This window comes from Triticum dicoccoides, chromosome 3A, assembly GCF_002162155.2.
Source record: "Triticum dicoccoides isolate Atlit2015 ecotype Zavitan chromosome 3A, WEW_v2.0, whole genome shotgun sequence".
Taxonomy (NCBI): Eukaryota; Viridiplantae; Streptophyta; class Magnoliopsida; order Poales; family Poaceae; genus Triticum; species Triticum dicoccoides.
Window position 1 is genome coordinate 764,256,549 of NC_041384.1, and position 16,397 is coordinate 764,272,945.

Below are 16,397 nucleotides of genomic sequence, written 5' to 3' on the forward strand. Positions count from 1 at the left end.
AACTGCACGTACGCGTGCGACACGGTCCAAGGAGAGAGTATGTACGTACTATTACGTGTCACGTCGTTTGCACGTACGCATGCATGCGGGACAGTCAACACTTGGAGCACCGACGTAACGCATCCGGGTAGCACCGCAACCACCGGACCTGCCGGGGGCAGCAGCGTGCATTCTTCCACACGAACGAACAAATATATGCATGCATCATATTGCTGTTTGGACCTCTGGTCACATAGATTTTTTTTCTTTTTTTTAAACACAATACAGACACAAATGATCATACACTCATCTCTATGAGTCAGTTTTTTTTTGAAAGAAAGTTCGACCTTTATTCATTAGAAATAATAATTACATTATTTATGAGGATTGGTACAATTGCATTATGTGGTTCCTCGAACCAATCAGAAATGAAGGAAAATCTAGCTAACTTGGCAAGTTCATGAGCAACTTTATTTGCTTCTCTATTACAATGCTCGAATCTAGAAATAGGAAAATCGCAAGCTAAGTGAAAATAGTCATCAAAAATTGCAGCTGCTGCCCCCGACGATCATCCTCCTTCGTTCATGGTCTCGATAACCTCCATATTGTCCGAGTTAATAATTATGCGATTGCAACCCGTCCTTTGCGCAAGCGATAGACCAAATTTTAACGCCAAAGCTTCAGCCATCAACACATCTGCACACCAGTCAATCTTACCATTTCCCCCACCGATGAACCTACCTTTGTCATCTCTTACGACCACCCCGATCGTACCCCTGAGAAGGTTGTGGTCAAAAGAAGCATCAACGTTAAGTTTAACAAATCCCGTCGGGGGGCTAGACCATCCTCCTCTTTTCATGGAAGCCTTCGGCGAGGAGGCATTAACAAAATTGGCAGTTAGAGCGCGTATCCCCATGGATATCTGTTGTGCATTCTGAGTAGTCTCATTGTGTACCAATTTGCGCCTTTCCCACCATAAGTACCAAGTTGATATGGCAATCATGTCACGCACATTACGAATGCCCATAATACATAGATCCTGATCTGGTAATGAAAGTAAATATTTCAAGATTGCCTCACCCGCATAGTCTATTTTACAAGCTCTGTCAATAATATCGTCCATCCCTAGTCTTCTCCAGACTTCTTTTGCTCTGTCACATAGAAACAATAGATGTTTTGTGTCTTCTGACCCAGATGAGCAGGCAAGACAATTAGGCCAGACTTTCACATATCTATTAGCTAAGTTAACACGACACGGAAGAGTGCCATGAAGTGTACGTCAAATAAATATTTTAACCTTTGCTGGACAAGCAAGTTTCCAAATCCTCGCCCAAATAGGATTGACCGTGGTACGTCCCATCCCATTGGTATGTCGTAACTTGTTCCCATATTGGTGGTCCCATTCCACAAAATAAGCAGACCGAACCGAAAAATCCCATTTTTTGTGAAATTCCAAGCTACGAAATCTGGCATATCATGTTGCGCTATCGGGATTGCAAGCACTCGCTGAACATCAATAGGCCATAGAGTCTGTCTAAGAAGATCTTCATCCCAGCTATTTGTTGGAAATATGCCCTAGAGGCAATAATAAAATGGTTATTATTATATTTCTTTGTTCATGATAATTGTCTATTGTTCATGCTATAATTGTGTTATCCGGAAATCGTAATACATGTGTGAATACATAGACCACAACACGTCCCTAGTGAGCCTCTAGTTGACTAGCTCGTTGATCAAAAGATAGTGATGGTTTTCTGACTATGGACATTGGATGTCATTGATAACGGGATCACATCATTAGGAGAATGATGTGATGGACAAGACCCAATCCTAAGCATATCTCAAAGATCGTGTAGTTCGTTTGTTGTAGCTTTTCTGAATGTCAAGTATCATTTCCTTAGACCATGAGATTGTGCAACTCCCGGATACCGTAGGAGTGCCTTGGGTGTGCCAAACGTCACAATGTAACTGGGTGACTATAAAGGTACACTACAGGTATCTCCGAAAGTGTCTGTTGGGTTGGCACGAATCGAGACTGGAATTTGTCACTCTGTATGACGGAGAGGTATCTCTGGGCCCACTCAGTAATGCATCATCATAATGAGCTCAATGTGACCAAGTAGTTGATCACGGGATCATGCATTACGGCACGAGTAAAGTGACTTGCCGGTAACGAGATTGAACAAGGTATTGGGATACCAACGATCGAGTCTCGGGCAAGTAACGTACCGATTGACAAACAGAATTGTATACGGATTGATTGAATCCTCGACATCGTGGTTCATCCGATGAGATCACCGTGGAGCATGTGGGAGCCAACATGGGTATCCAGATCCCGCTGTTGGTTATTGACCGGAGAGGCGTCTCGGTCATGTCTGCATGTCTCCCGAACCCGTAGGGTCTACACACTTAAGGTTCGGTGACGTTAGGGTTGTAGAGATATTAGTATGCAGTAACCCGAAAGTTGTTCGGAGTCCCGGATGAGATCCCGGACGTCATGAGGAGTTCCGGAATGGTCCGGAGGTAAAGATTTATATATAGGAAGTCTAGTTTCGGCCATCGGGAAGGTTTCGGGGGTCGCCGGTATTGTACCGGGACCACCGGAAGGGTCCCGGGGGTCCACCGGGTGGGGCCACCTATCCTGGAGGGCCCCATGGGCTGAATTGGGAGGGGAACCAGCCCCTAGTGGGCTGGTGCGCCCCCCTTGGGCCTCCCCTGCGCCTAGGGTTGGGAAACCCTAGGGGTGGGGGCGCCCCCCACTTGGCTTGGGGGGAAGCCACCCCTTGGCCGCCGCCCCCTTGGAGATCCATCTCCCTAGGGCCGGTGCCCCCCCCCAAGGCCCCTATATAAAGAGGGGGGAGGGAGGGCAGCCGCACCTTTGCTCTTGGCGCCTCCCTCTCCCTCCGTAACACCTCTCCTCCCCGCTTGCGCTTGGCGAAGCCCTGCCGGGATCCTGCTGCATCCACCACCACGCTGTCGTGCTACTGGATCTTCATCAACCTCTCCTTTCCCCTTGCTGGATCAAGTTGGAGGAGACGTCTTCCCAACCGTACGTGTGTTGAACGCGGAGGTGCCGTCCGTTCGGCACTTGGTCATCGGTGATTTGGATCACGTCGAGTACGACTCTATCAACCCCGTTCTCTTGAACGCTTCCGCGCGCGATCTACTAGGGTATGTAGATGCACTCCTCTCTCCCTCGTTGCTAGATGACTCCATAGATTGATCTTGGTGATGCGTAGAAAATTTTAAAATTCTGTTACGTTCCCCAACAGTGGCATCATGAGCTAGGTCTATGCGTAGTTTCTATGCATGAGTAGAACACAAAGGAGTTGTGGGCGTAGATATTGTCAATTATCTTGCCGTTACTAGTCTTATCTTGATTCAGCGGCATTGTGGGATGAAGCGGCCCGGACCGACCTTACACGTACGCTTACGTGAGACTGGTTCCACCGAATGACATGCACTAGTTGCATAAGATGGCTAGCGGGTGTCTGTCTCTCCCACTTTTGTCGGATCGGATTCGATGAACAGGGTCCTTATGAAGGGTAAATAGAAATTGGCAACTCACGTTGTGGTTTTGGCGTAGGTAAGAAACGTTCTTTCTAGAAACCTATAGCGGCCACGTAAAAACTTGCAACAACAATTAGAGGACGTCTAACTTATTTTTGCAGCAAGTGTTTTGTGATGTGATATGGCCAAAGGATGTGATGAATGATATATGTGATGTATGAGATGATCATGTTCTTGTAATAGGAATCACGACTTGCATGTCGATGAGTATGACAACCAGCAGGAGCCATAGGAGTTGTCTTTATTTATTTATGACCTACGTGTCAACATAAATGTCATGTAATTACTTTACTTTATTGCTAAAGCGTTAGCCATAGTAGTAGAAGTAATAGATGATGGGACAACTTCAAGAAGACACGATGATGGAGATCATGATGATGGAGATTATGGTGTCATGCCGGTGACAACGATGATCATGGAGCCCCGAAGATGGAGATCAAAAGGAGAAAATGATATTGGCCATATCATGTCACTATTTGATTGCATGTGATGTTTATCATGTTTTACATCTTATTTGCTTAGAATGATGGTAGCTTAAATAAGATGACCCCTCGTAATAATTTCAAGAAAGTGTTCCCCCTAACCGTGCACCGTTGCGAAGGTTCATTGTTTCGAAGCACCATGTGATGATCGGGTGTGAATAGATTCTAACGTTCGAATACAATGGGTGTAAGCCAGATTTACACACGCAATACACTTAGGTTGACTTGACGAGCCTAGCATGTACAGACATGGCCTCGGAACACAGAAGACCGAAAGGTCGAGCATGAGTCATATAGAAGATACGATCAACATGAAGATGTTCACCGATGTTGACTAGTCCGTCTCACGTGATGATTGGACACGGCCTAGTTGACTCGGATCATGTTTCACTTAGATGACTAGAGGGATGTCTATCTGAGTGGGAGTTTATTGAATAATTTGATTAGATGAACTTAATTATCATGAACTTAGTCTAAAATCTTTACAATATGTCTTGTAGATCAAATGGCCCACGTTGTCCTCAACTTCAACGCGTTCCTAGAGAAAACCAAGCTGAAAGATGATGGCAGCAACTATACGGACTGGGTCCGAAACCTGAGGATCATCCTCATAGCTGCCAAGAAAGATTATGTCCTAGAAGCACCGCTAGGTGACGCACCTGTCCCAGAGAACCAAGACGTTATGAACGCTTGGCAGTCACGTGCTGATGATTACTCCCTCGTTCAGTGCGGCATGCTTTACAGCTTAGAACCGGGGCTCCAAAAGCGTTTTGAGAGACACGGAGCATATGAGATGTTCGAAGAGCTGAAAATGGTTTTCCAAGCTCATGCCCGGGTCGAGAGATATGAAGTCTCCGACAAGTTCTTCAGCTGTAAGATGGAGGAAAATAGTTCTGTCAGTGAGCACATACTCAAAATGTCTGGGTTGCATAACCGCTTGACTCAGCTGGGAGTTAATCTCCCGGATGACGCGGTCATTGACAGAATCCTTCAGTCGCTTCCACCGAGCTACAAGAGTTTTGTGATAAACTTCAATATGCAGGGGATGGAAAAGACCATTTCTGAGGTATATTCAATGCTGAAATCAGCAGAGGTGGAAATCAAAAAGGAACATCAAGTGTTGATGGTGAATAAAACCACTAAGTTCAAGAAAGGCAAGGGTAAGAAGAACTTTAAGAAGGACGGCAAGGGAGTTGCCGCGCCCGGTAAGCAAGCTGCCGGGAAGGAGCCAAAGAATGGACCCAAGCCCGAGACTGAGTGTTTTTATTGCAAGGGAAGTGGTCACTAGAAGCGGAACTGCCCCAAATACTTAGCGGACAAGAAGGCCGGCAACACTAAAGGTATATGTGATATACATGTAATTGATGTGTGCCTTACCAGTACTCGTAGTAGCTCCTGGGTATTTGATACCGGTGCGGTTGCTCACATTTGTAACTCAAAGCAGGAGCTGCGGAATAAACGGAGACTGGCGAAGGACGAGGTGACGATGCGCGTCGGGAATGATTCCAAGGTCGATGTGATCGCCGTCGGCACGCTACCTCTACATTTACCTACGAGATTAGTTTTAAACCTCAATAATTGTTATTTAGTGCCAGCTTTGAGCATGAACATTGTATCAGGATCTCATTTAATTCGAGATGGCTACTCATTTAAATCCGAGAATAATGGTTGTTCTATTTATATGAGAGATATGTTTTATGGTCATGCTCCGTTGGTGAATGGTTTATTCTTAATGAATCTCGAGCGTAATGTTACACATATTCATAGTGTGAATACCAAAAGATGTAAGGTTGATAATGATAGTCCCACATACTTGTGGCACTGCCGCCTTGGTCACATAGGTGTCAAACGCATGAAGAAGCTCCATGTAGATGGACTTTTGAAGTCTCTTGATTACGAATCATTTGACACGTGCGTACCATGCCTCATGGGTAAAATGACCAAGACTCCGTTATCAGGAACAATGGAGCGAGCAACCAACTTATTGGAAATCATACATACTGATGTGTGTTGTCCAATAAGTGTTGAGGCTCGCGGTGGCTATCGTTATGTTCTCACCCTCACTGATGACTTGAGTAGATCTAGGTATGTCTACTTAATGAAACACAAGTCTGAGACCTTTGAAAAGTTTAAGGAATTTCAGAGCGAGGTTGAGAATCAACGCGACAGAAAAATCAAGTTCTTGCGATCAGATCGTGGGGGAGAATACTTGAGTCACGAATTTGTCACACACTTAAGAAAATATGGAATAGTTTCACAACTCACGCCGCCTAGAACACCTCAGCGTAATGGTGTGTCCGAATGTCGTAATTGCACTCTATTAGATATGGTGCGATCTATGATGTCTCTTACCGATCTACCGCTATTATTTTGGGGCTATGCTTTAGAGACTGCCGCATTCACTTTAAATAGGGCTCCGTCAAAATCCGTTGAGACGACACCGTATGAATTATGGTTTGGGAAGAAACCTAAGCTATCATTTCTAAAAGTTTGGGGATGCGATGCTTATGTCAAGAAACTTCAACCTGAAAAGCTCGAACCCAAATTGGAAAAATGTGTCTTCATAGGATACCCTCAAGAAACTATTGGGTATACCTTCTACCTCAGATCCAAAGGCAAGATCTTTGTTGCCAAGAATGGGTCCTTTCTAGAGAAAGAGTTTCGCTTGAAAGAAATAAGTGGGAGGAAAGTAGAACTTGATGAGGTATTACCTCTTGAACCGGTAAGTGGCGCAGCTCAAGAAAATGTTCCTGAGGTGCCTACACCGACTAGAGAGGAAGTTAATGATGATGATCATGAAACTTCAGATCAAGTTGCTACTGAACTTCGTAGGTCCACAAGGACACGTTCTGCACCAGAGTGGTACGGCAACCCTGTCCTGGAAATCATGTTGTTAGACAACGGTGAACCTTCAAACTATGAAGAAGCGATGGCAGGCCCGGATTCCGACAAATGGCTGGAAGCCATGAAATCCGAGATAGGATCCATGTATGAAAACGAAGTATGGACTTTGACTGGCTTGCCCGATGATCGGCGAGCCATAGAAAATAAATAGATCTTTAAGAAGAAGACAGACACGGATGGTAACGTAACCATCTATAAAGCTCGGCTTGCGCTAAGGGTTATCGACAAGTTCAAGGGGTTGACTACGATGAGACTTTCTCACCCGTAGCGAAGCTGAAGTCCGTCCGAATCATGTTAGCAATTGCCGCATTCTATGATTATGAAATATGGCAAATGGACGTCAAAACGGCATTCCTTAATGGTTTCCTGAAGGAAGAATTGTATATGATGTAGCCGAAAGGTTTTGTCGATCCTAAGAATGCTGACAAGGTGTGCAAGCTCCAACGCTCGATTTATGGGCTGGTGCAAGCATCTCAGAGTTGGAACATTCGTTTTGATGAGATGATCAAAGCATTTGGATTTACGCAGACTTATGGAGAAGCCTGCATTTACAAGAAAGTGAGTGGGAGCTCTGTAGCATTTCTCATATTGTATGTGGATGACATACTGTTGATGGGAAATGATATAGAATTCTTGGAAAGCATAAAGGCCTACTTGAACAAGTGTTTTTCAATGAACGACCTTGGAGAAGCTGCTTATATATTAGGCATCAAGATCTATAGATATAGATCGAGACGCCTCATTGGTCTTTCACAGAGTACGTACCTTGACAAGATATTGAAGAAGTTCAAAATGGAACAGTCAAAGAAGGGGTTCTTGCCTGTATTGCAAGGTACGAGATTGAGCACGGCTCAATGCCCGACCACGGCAGAAGATAGAGAAAAGATGAGTGTCGTCCCCTATGCCTCGGCCATAGGGTCTATCATGTATGCTATGCTGTGTACCAGACCTGATGTAAACCTTGCCGTAAGTTTGGTAGGAAGGTACCAAAGTAATCCCGGCATGGAACACTGGACAGCGGTCAAGAATATCCTGAAGTGCCTGAAAAGGACTAAGGATATGTTTCTCGTTTATGGAGGTGACGAAGAGCTCGTCGTAAAGGGTTACGTCGATGCTAGCTTCAACACAGATCTGGATGACTCTAAGTCACAAACCGGATACGTGTATATTTTGAATGGTGGGGCAGTAAGCTGGTGCAGTTGCAAGCAAAGCTTGTGGCGGGATCTACATGTGAAGCGAAGTACATGGCGGCCTCGGAGGCAGCACAAGAAGCAGTCTGGGTGAAGGAGTTCATTATCGACCTAGGAGTCATACACAATGCATCGGGCTCGATGACTCTCTTCTGTGACAACACTGGAGCTATTGCCCTTGCCAAGGAGCCTAGGTTTCATAGGAAGACCAGGCATATCAAGCGTCGCTTCAACTCCATTCGTGAAAATGTTCAAAATGGAGACATAGAGATTTGTAAAGTACATACGGACCTGAATGTGGCAGATCCGTTGACTAAACCTCTCCCTAGAGCAAAACATGATCAACACCAGAACTGCATGGGTGTTCGATTCATCACAATGTAACTAGACTATTGACTCTAGTGCAAGTGGGAGACTGTTGGAAATATGCCCTAGAGGCAATAATAAAATGGTTATTATTATATTTCTTTGTTCATGATAATTGTCTATTGTTCATGCTATAATTGTGTTATCCGGAAATCGTAATACATGTGTGAATACATAGACCACAACACGTCCCTAGTGAGCCTCTAGTTGACTAGCTCGTTGATCAAAAGATAGTCATGGTTTCCTGACAATGAACATTGGATTTCATTGATAACGGGATCACATCATTAGGAGAATGATGTGATGGACAAGACCCAATCCTAAGCATAGCTCAAAGATCGTGTAGTTCGTTTGTTGTAGCTTTTCCGAATGTCAAGTATCATTTCCTTAGACCATGAGATTGTGCAACTCCCGGATACCGTAGGAGTGCCTTGGGTGTGCCAAACGTCACAACGTAACTGGGTGACTATAAAGGTACACTACAGGTATCTCCGAAAGTGTCTGTTGGGTTGGCACGAATCGAGACTGGGATTTGTCACTCCGTATGATGGAGAGGTATCTCTGGGCCCACTCGGTAATGCATCATCATAATGAGCTCAATGTGACCAAGTATTTGATCACGGGATCATGCATTACGGCACGAGTAAAGTGACTTGCCGGTAACGAGATTGAACGAGGTATTGGGATACCAACGATCGAGTCTCGGGCAAGTAACATACCGATTGACAAAGGGAATTGTATACGGATTGATTGAATCCTCGACATCGTGGTTCATCCGATGAGATCATCGTGGAGCATGTGGGAGCCAACATGGGTATCCAGATCCCGCTGTTGGTTATTGACCGGAGAGGCGTCTTGGACATGTCTGCATGTCTCCCGAACCCGTAGGGTCTACACACTTAAGGTTCAGTGACGCTAGGGTTGTAGAGATATTAGTATGCAGTAACCCGAAAGTTGTTCGGAGTCGCAGATGAGATCCCGGATGTCACGAGGAGTTCCGGAATGGTCCGGAGGTAAAGATTTATATATAGGAAGTCTAGTTTCGGCCATCGGGAAGGTTTCGGGGGTCGCCGGTATTGTACCGGGACCACCGGAAGGGTCTCAGGGGTCCACCAGGTGGGGCCACCTATCCTGGAGGGCCCCATGGGCTGAATTGGGAGGGGAACCAGCCCCTAGTGGGCTGGTGCGCCCACCCCCCCCCCCCCTTGGGCCTCCCCTGCGCCTAGGGTTGGGAAACCCTAGGGGTGGGGGTGCCCCCCACTGGGCTTGGGGGGGAAGCCACCCCTTGGCCGCCGCCCCCTTGGAGATCCATCTCCCTAGGGCCGGCACCCCCCAAGGCCCCTATATAAAGAGGGGGGAGGGAGGGCAGCCGCACCTTTGCTCTTGGCGCCTCCCTCTCCCTCCGTAACACCTCTCCTCCCCGCTTGCGCTTGGCGAAACCCTGCCGGGATCCTGCTGCATCCAACACCACGCCGTCGTGCTGCTGGATCTTCATCAACCTCTCTTTCCCCCTTGCTGGATCAAGTTGGAGGAGACATCTTACCAATTGTACGTGTGTTGAACGCGGAGGTGCTGTCCGCTCGGCACTTGGTCATCGGTGATTTGGATAACGTCGAGTACGACTCCATCAACCCCGTTCTCTTGAACGCTTCCGCGCGCGATCTACAAGGGTATGTAGATGCACTCCTCTCTTCCTCGTTGCTAGATGACTCCATAGATTGATCTTGGTGATGCGTAGAAAATTTTAAAATTCTGCTATGTTCCCCAACACTATTTAGGATTGGATCAATCAAATCTTCTACCTTCCATAACAACTGGCCTCCCTTAGGGGTAACAATTTTACGGTTTGCACAATTCGAAATCCATGCGTCCTCTCAAATGTCAATATTCTGCCCATTTCCCACTCACCAAATATGACCACGCTTCAGGGAGCTCACACCCGCCATAATACTTTGCCAGGTGAAGGAAGAACCCTTCTTCAGGTCAATGTTCAACAAGTCACCATCAGGATAGTATTTGACTCTCAAAATAATAGCACATAGAGAATCCGGATTCTCGATAAGACGCCAAGCCTGTTTAGCAAGCATAGCCAAATTGAAACAATGGATATCCCGAAAACCCATTCCCCCTTGGTTCTTGGGTACACACATTTTCCACCAAGCCATCCAATGCATCCTCCTTTGGTTGTCCTCATCTCCCACCAGAAATGCGCCATCGCGTCAATAATTCCTTTGCAATTTTTTTTGGAATTTTAAAGACCGACATTGCATAGGTGGGAATAGCTTGAATAACATCTTTAAGTAAGATCTCCTTTCCTCCAGCTGACATAAGTTTTTCCTTCCAACCACTAATTCTCTGAACAATACGATCGATTAAGTATTGAAAACAATCGGTTTTATCTAAACCCACATTGGCCGGCAGTCCTAAATATTTGTCATTCAAGGCCTCATTCATTATATTGAGAATTGTACACATTTGTTCTCTAGTGTCCACTCCCGTATTAGGACTAAAAAAGATGTTGGATTTGTCGACACTGACCATCTGCCCTGAAGCTGCGCAATACGAATCTAGAACTGATTTTAAAGTTTCCTCACTTTGCAAATTTGCTTTCATAAGGATTAAAGAGTCATCAGCAAAAAGAAGGTTCGTGATAGATGGGGCATCTCTGCAAACCTTTACTCCTGAAATATTCCCATTTTCTTCCGCATGTGTTAGTAAAGCTGTGAGACCCTCCGTGCATAACAGGAGCAGGTAAGGAGACAGCGGGTCTCCTTGCCTTAGACCCCTAGTAGGTTTAAAACTTTCACTTTCCTCCGCATTAAACCGAATACGATACTCAACAGTAGAGACACACTCCATAATAAAATTTACCCACACCTCACGAAATCCAAGTTTGAGCATAATCTCCTTGAGAAAAGGACATTCAACCCGGTCATAAGCTTTATGCATATCTATGAGTCAGTTGAATTATTATAGTCAAATTTTAATCTAAAGATGTATGATTGAAAGTTAGGGTCCATGTCGCCGAGTTCGCCTAGGGCCTCCCAAAGCACACAGACAGCCTGTTCTCCATGGTAAACTTACTGAGACTGTTTATTGCCGTCGCCCCGTCTCACGGCTGTCTCCTTGCGCATGGTTCACCCGCTTTGCTGGCTTCGCTGCCTCCAGGGTTTGTCGCGTCCAAATGCAATAACTCACATTGTCTCTATGAATCCACAAGCCACACCGTCTATCTTCTTGTTTATGTAGACCATATTATTCTCACGGCTTCTTCCCCTCTTTTCTGAACTATCGTTATCTCTCTTCTAGGTCAGGAATTTTCTATGACCGACCTCGGCGCTCTTTCTCACTTCCTAGGCATTGCCGTCATTCGTTCTTCCCCCGACCTTCATCTATCTCAGCGGCAATATGCCTTGGATATTATCGAGCGGTGCAGTATGTCTGACTGCGTTCGCATGCCCATTGACTCCCCTGCTAAACTATCCATCTGAGACGGCGATTTGATAGATAACCATACAATTTCACTACAGCGCGTCCGCTGTTCGAAGGCGTTCTAAAATGCCACTAAGGAGTTGTTTGGATAGAAGGTATATATAGAATCCGTACTCTATAAACCAGGAAAACGGTTCAACCGAACAAAACCTCGTTTGGCTACTATAACAAATCCATGTTTATAGGAAACTTGGAACTGTACAACCCAAGATTTCGGGCTTATAGAAAAACGAGCTTATAGGCGTTTTTCCACAAACGCGGTTGCTATATGCGTGATCGCAACAACTTTTTCCCGCCCGCTCGCTTCTCAACAACTTTTCTGGCGCCAATTCTGCGTTTTGCTGCTCGCCCTCGCGCCTTTTTCATTGCTTATATACAGGCCCCATCGCTAATAAAACTGGCTGGCCGTCAATTCCATTCACATGCGCTGGCTGGGAGACGCTGGCGCTGGTTCTCAGCGGCTTCTTCATCAGGCGGTTCTCATCATCTTCCCATCTTCAATCAAGTTGCACGACCCTGGTAAGATCAATCATCCTGTCAATATAAGTTGTAGTCGATGTACATATTTCATGATATTGTCCATTGATCAATCATCCAGATCAACAAATTAGTCCATATAAGTTGTAGATGTACAAATTTCATGGTATTGTTCATCGATCAATCATCTTGATCAACAAATTGGTCCATATGAGTTGTAGATGTACAGAGTTCATGGTAATGTTCATCGATCAATCATCCTAATCAACAAATTCGTACGTATAAGTTGTAGATCTACAAATTCATGGTATTGTTCATCGATTCATTTTTTGGTAATGAAGCTCATTTTGCAGAAAGAAAAAAACTCCGGTAATCTGAGATAGCCAATTCGTAGATGAAACTAGAACCACCAACTTGGCAATTTGTCCCCTCCTCTCTCAAATTGGAAACACATCTCTGTTTGATTATAAAAGAAACCCACTACACTAGTTACTTGCTGCTGTACATGGAAACCAGGTAAACGCCAGATATGAAAAAAGAGTAAATGGCACGCTAACTCTAATTATATATTTATATGGTATTAATAGGCAGTAGGCCAATCTGAACTGTGCGATATAAGTATGTATGTTTGTGCTGTAGTCTAAATTGTATACACATGTATCATAGTCTAGTATGTAGGCCAATCGTGTACTCCTGGATATAAGGGGCCCTCAAATTTAAATTCAACATGCACATGCAGCTTTACCTCTATAAAAATAAATGGTAAGCCAACAGTAGATCACTGAAATACAAGCCATCAGTTCCTTTGTCGACCTGCATTGTGAAAAGAACATAGGAATACACGTAGAAATCAAACAATTAGTAGTAAGTGTTGTCATAGGTAAAACATTAAAGATTAGCTCAGTCCTAGACCCCCATTGGTCTACTGCAATCAGAAGAATTCACGCCAAGAGATCACATGAATGCAGTTGAAATATTATTATCATGTTCATTTCTTCCACTTAATAGTGTTCTTCTCAACCAAATAACTCACTTTGCAATATGGCTTGTTGTAAGTACAACTTTAAATTGGAGGTTTTGAAATGTCAAGAGAAATTAAGTTTGTCAATCACATACTCATTTAAATTTTTTATTTTCTTGTAGATAAATATGGATGATCAGAAGGACCACAAAAATAGGAAATAAAACCCAGATAAAAAGAGGCATGTATGGAAATCTTCGGAGGACAAAATACTTCTCACTATAATGAAAGATCAAACTTTACACGGAGGGAAAGAAGGAACAGGTTACACAAAGAAAGCATGGCGTGATATCTTAAAACAATTCAGTGATTCAAGAGTAGACAAACTTGAATTACAACAACTGAAAAATCGCCATAAGTACTACAGGAGTTGCTATGCTGCCATGGATAGACTTCTTAAACTGACTGGATTTGGTTGGGACGACGATGACGAAATGATAAAAGCTTCAGAAGAAACTTGGGAGGAACTAATTGAGTTAAGTTTGTGCGAGTAGGATTCATATAAAATTGGTATATTATATTTATTAATAAAAAAATTAACAACTTGCAGAAGGATAAGTCACTCCAAGAATATCGAGAAAAGGTGTGGCCTAGTTGGGAAGATCTTCAACAAATATGTGCTAGTTCAACGGCATCTGGAGTTGGTGCTGTATCTAGCAAAGGGAAAGATGGTTCATGCACAACTAAATCATCTCAAATTGATCTCAATAAGGATGTTGAAGTACATGAAATCGAGTCTGATGAAAACAATGGCTCCCCTGGTGTGTTCACTAAGAAGTCGACAGCCATTGAGCCAGAAAAAAGGAAATTCCCTGGAAGTGGATCAAAAGAAACTACAAGAGGACAAAAAAGTACAGCTGATGATGCCATAACAGCAATTGATCGTCTTGCAGATGCATCACTCAGCATTGTTGAAGCAAAGAAAAAAACAGCAGAACAAAATGACACTTACTCGGTTAAATCATGCATGTCAGTACTAAATAGTATGGGTAGCCTCGATGCTAGCACAAAACTGAAAGTAGTAAAAGCATTTACAGATGGTGACAAACACACCATTTTCATTGAGATGGATGAAGAAACTCGAAAGCTTTGGATTCTTGATCCTTAGTTATTTTGTAATACAGCATTATTTGATTTCAGTAATTGTCGTTTTATGTATTTAGAGAACAATTTCCATTGCTTTTTCTGTCAGTTTGTGTTGCAACAATCAACTGTACTTTCAGTTTGAGAAAGTTCATTTCCAACTATTTTATATATCTTATAAAATATTATTCTGAGATGATACAATCAATAGTGTACACTGTGCAGGGAACCATGAACAGTTTGTATGTGCCAGATGATGAATTTTTTGATTCCGAGCAAGTTCTTATTAATAACATTTCTGCAGTGTCCATGTTTCGTGATGTGTTGTTCACAAGGTTATTCAAAACACTTCGTAACACCTCCATATTAACTGGTGCCCAGAAAACAAAAGAGTTGCTAGGGGGACATCCAGTTAGATTTTACGAACAAATTCGTCTTGAGAAGCACATATTCTACTTGCTGCGAGATGCTTTGTGTGAGAGAGGCTTACTGAAGGATACAAAGCGAATGACAGTGGACGAACAACTACTCATGTTTCTACATACCATTGGTCACAATGTTAGGAACTGTGTCATCCAAGATAGATATCAGCATTCTAGTGAACCAATCAGCCGACACTTCAACATTGTTTTAGATGCCATAAATGGGTTGCGTGATGTTTGCATAACAGATCCAAGGAATGAAATCCCAGCGAAAATATTGGGTGATGCAAGGTTCTACCCATATTTCAAGGTATTTTCCTATCGCAAACACATGTTACTTTTAAATATGATTAAATACTATGTCATGGAAACTTAAACTTCATTGTTTGACTAACAAAAATCCCAACAGAATTGCCTAGGAGCAATTGATGGGACACACATTGAGGCAAAAATCAGGCTAGATAAGCAAACTCCTTATAGAAATAGGCATGGTTACCCCTCTCAAAATGTAATGGCAGCAGTGTCATTTGACATGACATTCGCATATGTCGCTGCTGGATGGGAAGGTTCTGCGTCAGATCAAGCAGTTCTAAGATGGGCTGTTACTAGTGGGGGTTTTCTTGTTCCCGAAGGTAAAAGTTCAAATATATGAACTATATATTGATTAATCTTATTACATAAAGATTCTGACCGTGCTATCAAACCTTACGTGCAGGTAAATTTTATCTTGTTGATTCTGGATATGCAAATACTCCAAAATTTATTGCCCCGTACCGTGGAGATCGTTATCATATTGCTTCTTTCCGTGGAAGTAATAGACGATATACTACTGAGAAAGATATGTTCAATCATCTGCACGCACAACTACGAAATGTTGTTGAGCGAACTTTTGGTGTTCTAAAAGCTCGCTTTCCAATTTTAAGTAGGAAAGGAGGAATTCCTTATCCATATAAAACACAAGTCAAAATTGTTATGGCTTGTTGTATTATCCACAACTTCATCCGGAAGGTTAATCATCATGATGAGTTGTTCGAGCTTTATGAGCATGGGGAAGCACAACAACATGTTGACCATGGTGATCAGCAAGTTAGAGGGCAAGCAAGAGAAGATGAACGAGCTGCTGGTGAGAGAGTTCGTGCAGGCATTGCTCGACAGTTGTGGAGTAATCATCAACAGCGTTTCGCTCAACAACCAGAAGATGATTGAGCATTACAATATTATTTTTTAAATTTTATTTATAGATTCATTACAATAATAATTGTTACAATTTTTCATCAATTTATAGGTTCCAAAACTTCCCGTTCTGTATTATAAGATGATAGTAATGCTAAATTATTTTATGTACAACTGTGTGCAATAAATTTGTCATTCCATAAGAAAAATGGCTCCCAGCTCAAATAATTCGACCTTG

General features: G+C 43.5%; 2 pseudogenes; one reads left to right on the top strand and one right to left on the bottom strand.

The window, feature by feature from the left end:
• Positions 1-547: 547 nt before the first annotated feature.
• LOC119273343 lies at positions 548-11,440 on the bottom strand (annotated as a pseudogene).
• Positions 11,441-13,609: 2,169 nt separating this feature from the next.
• On the top strand, positions 13,610-16,192 carry LOC119273732 (annotated as a pseudogene).
• Positions 16,193-16,397: the final 205 nt, after the last annotated feature.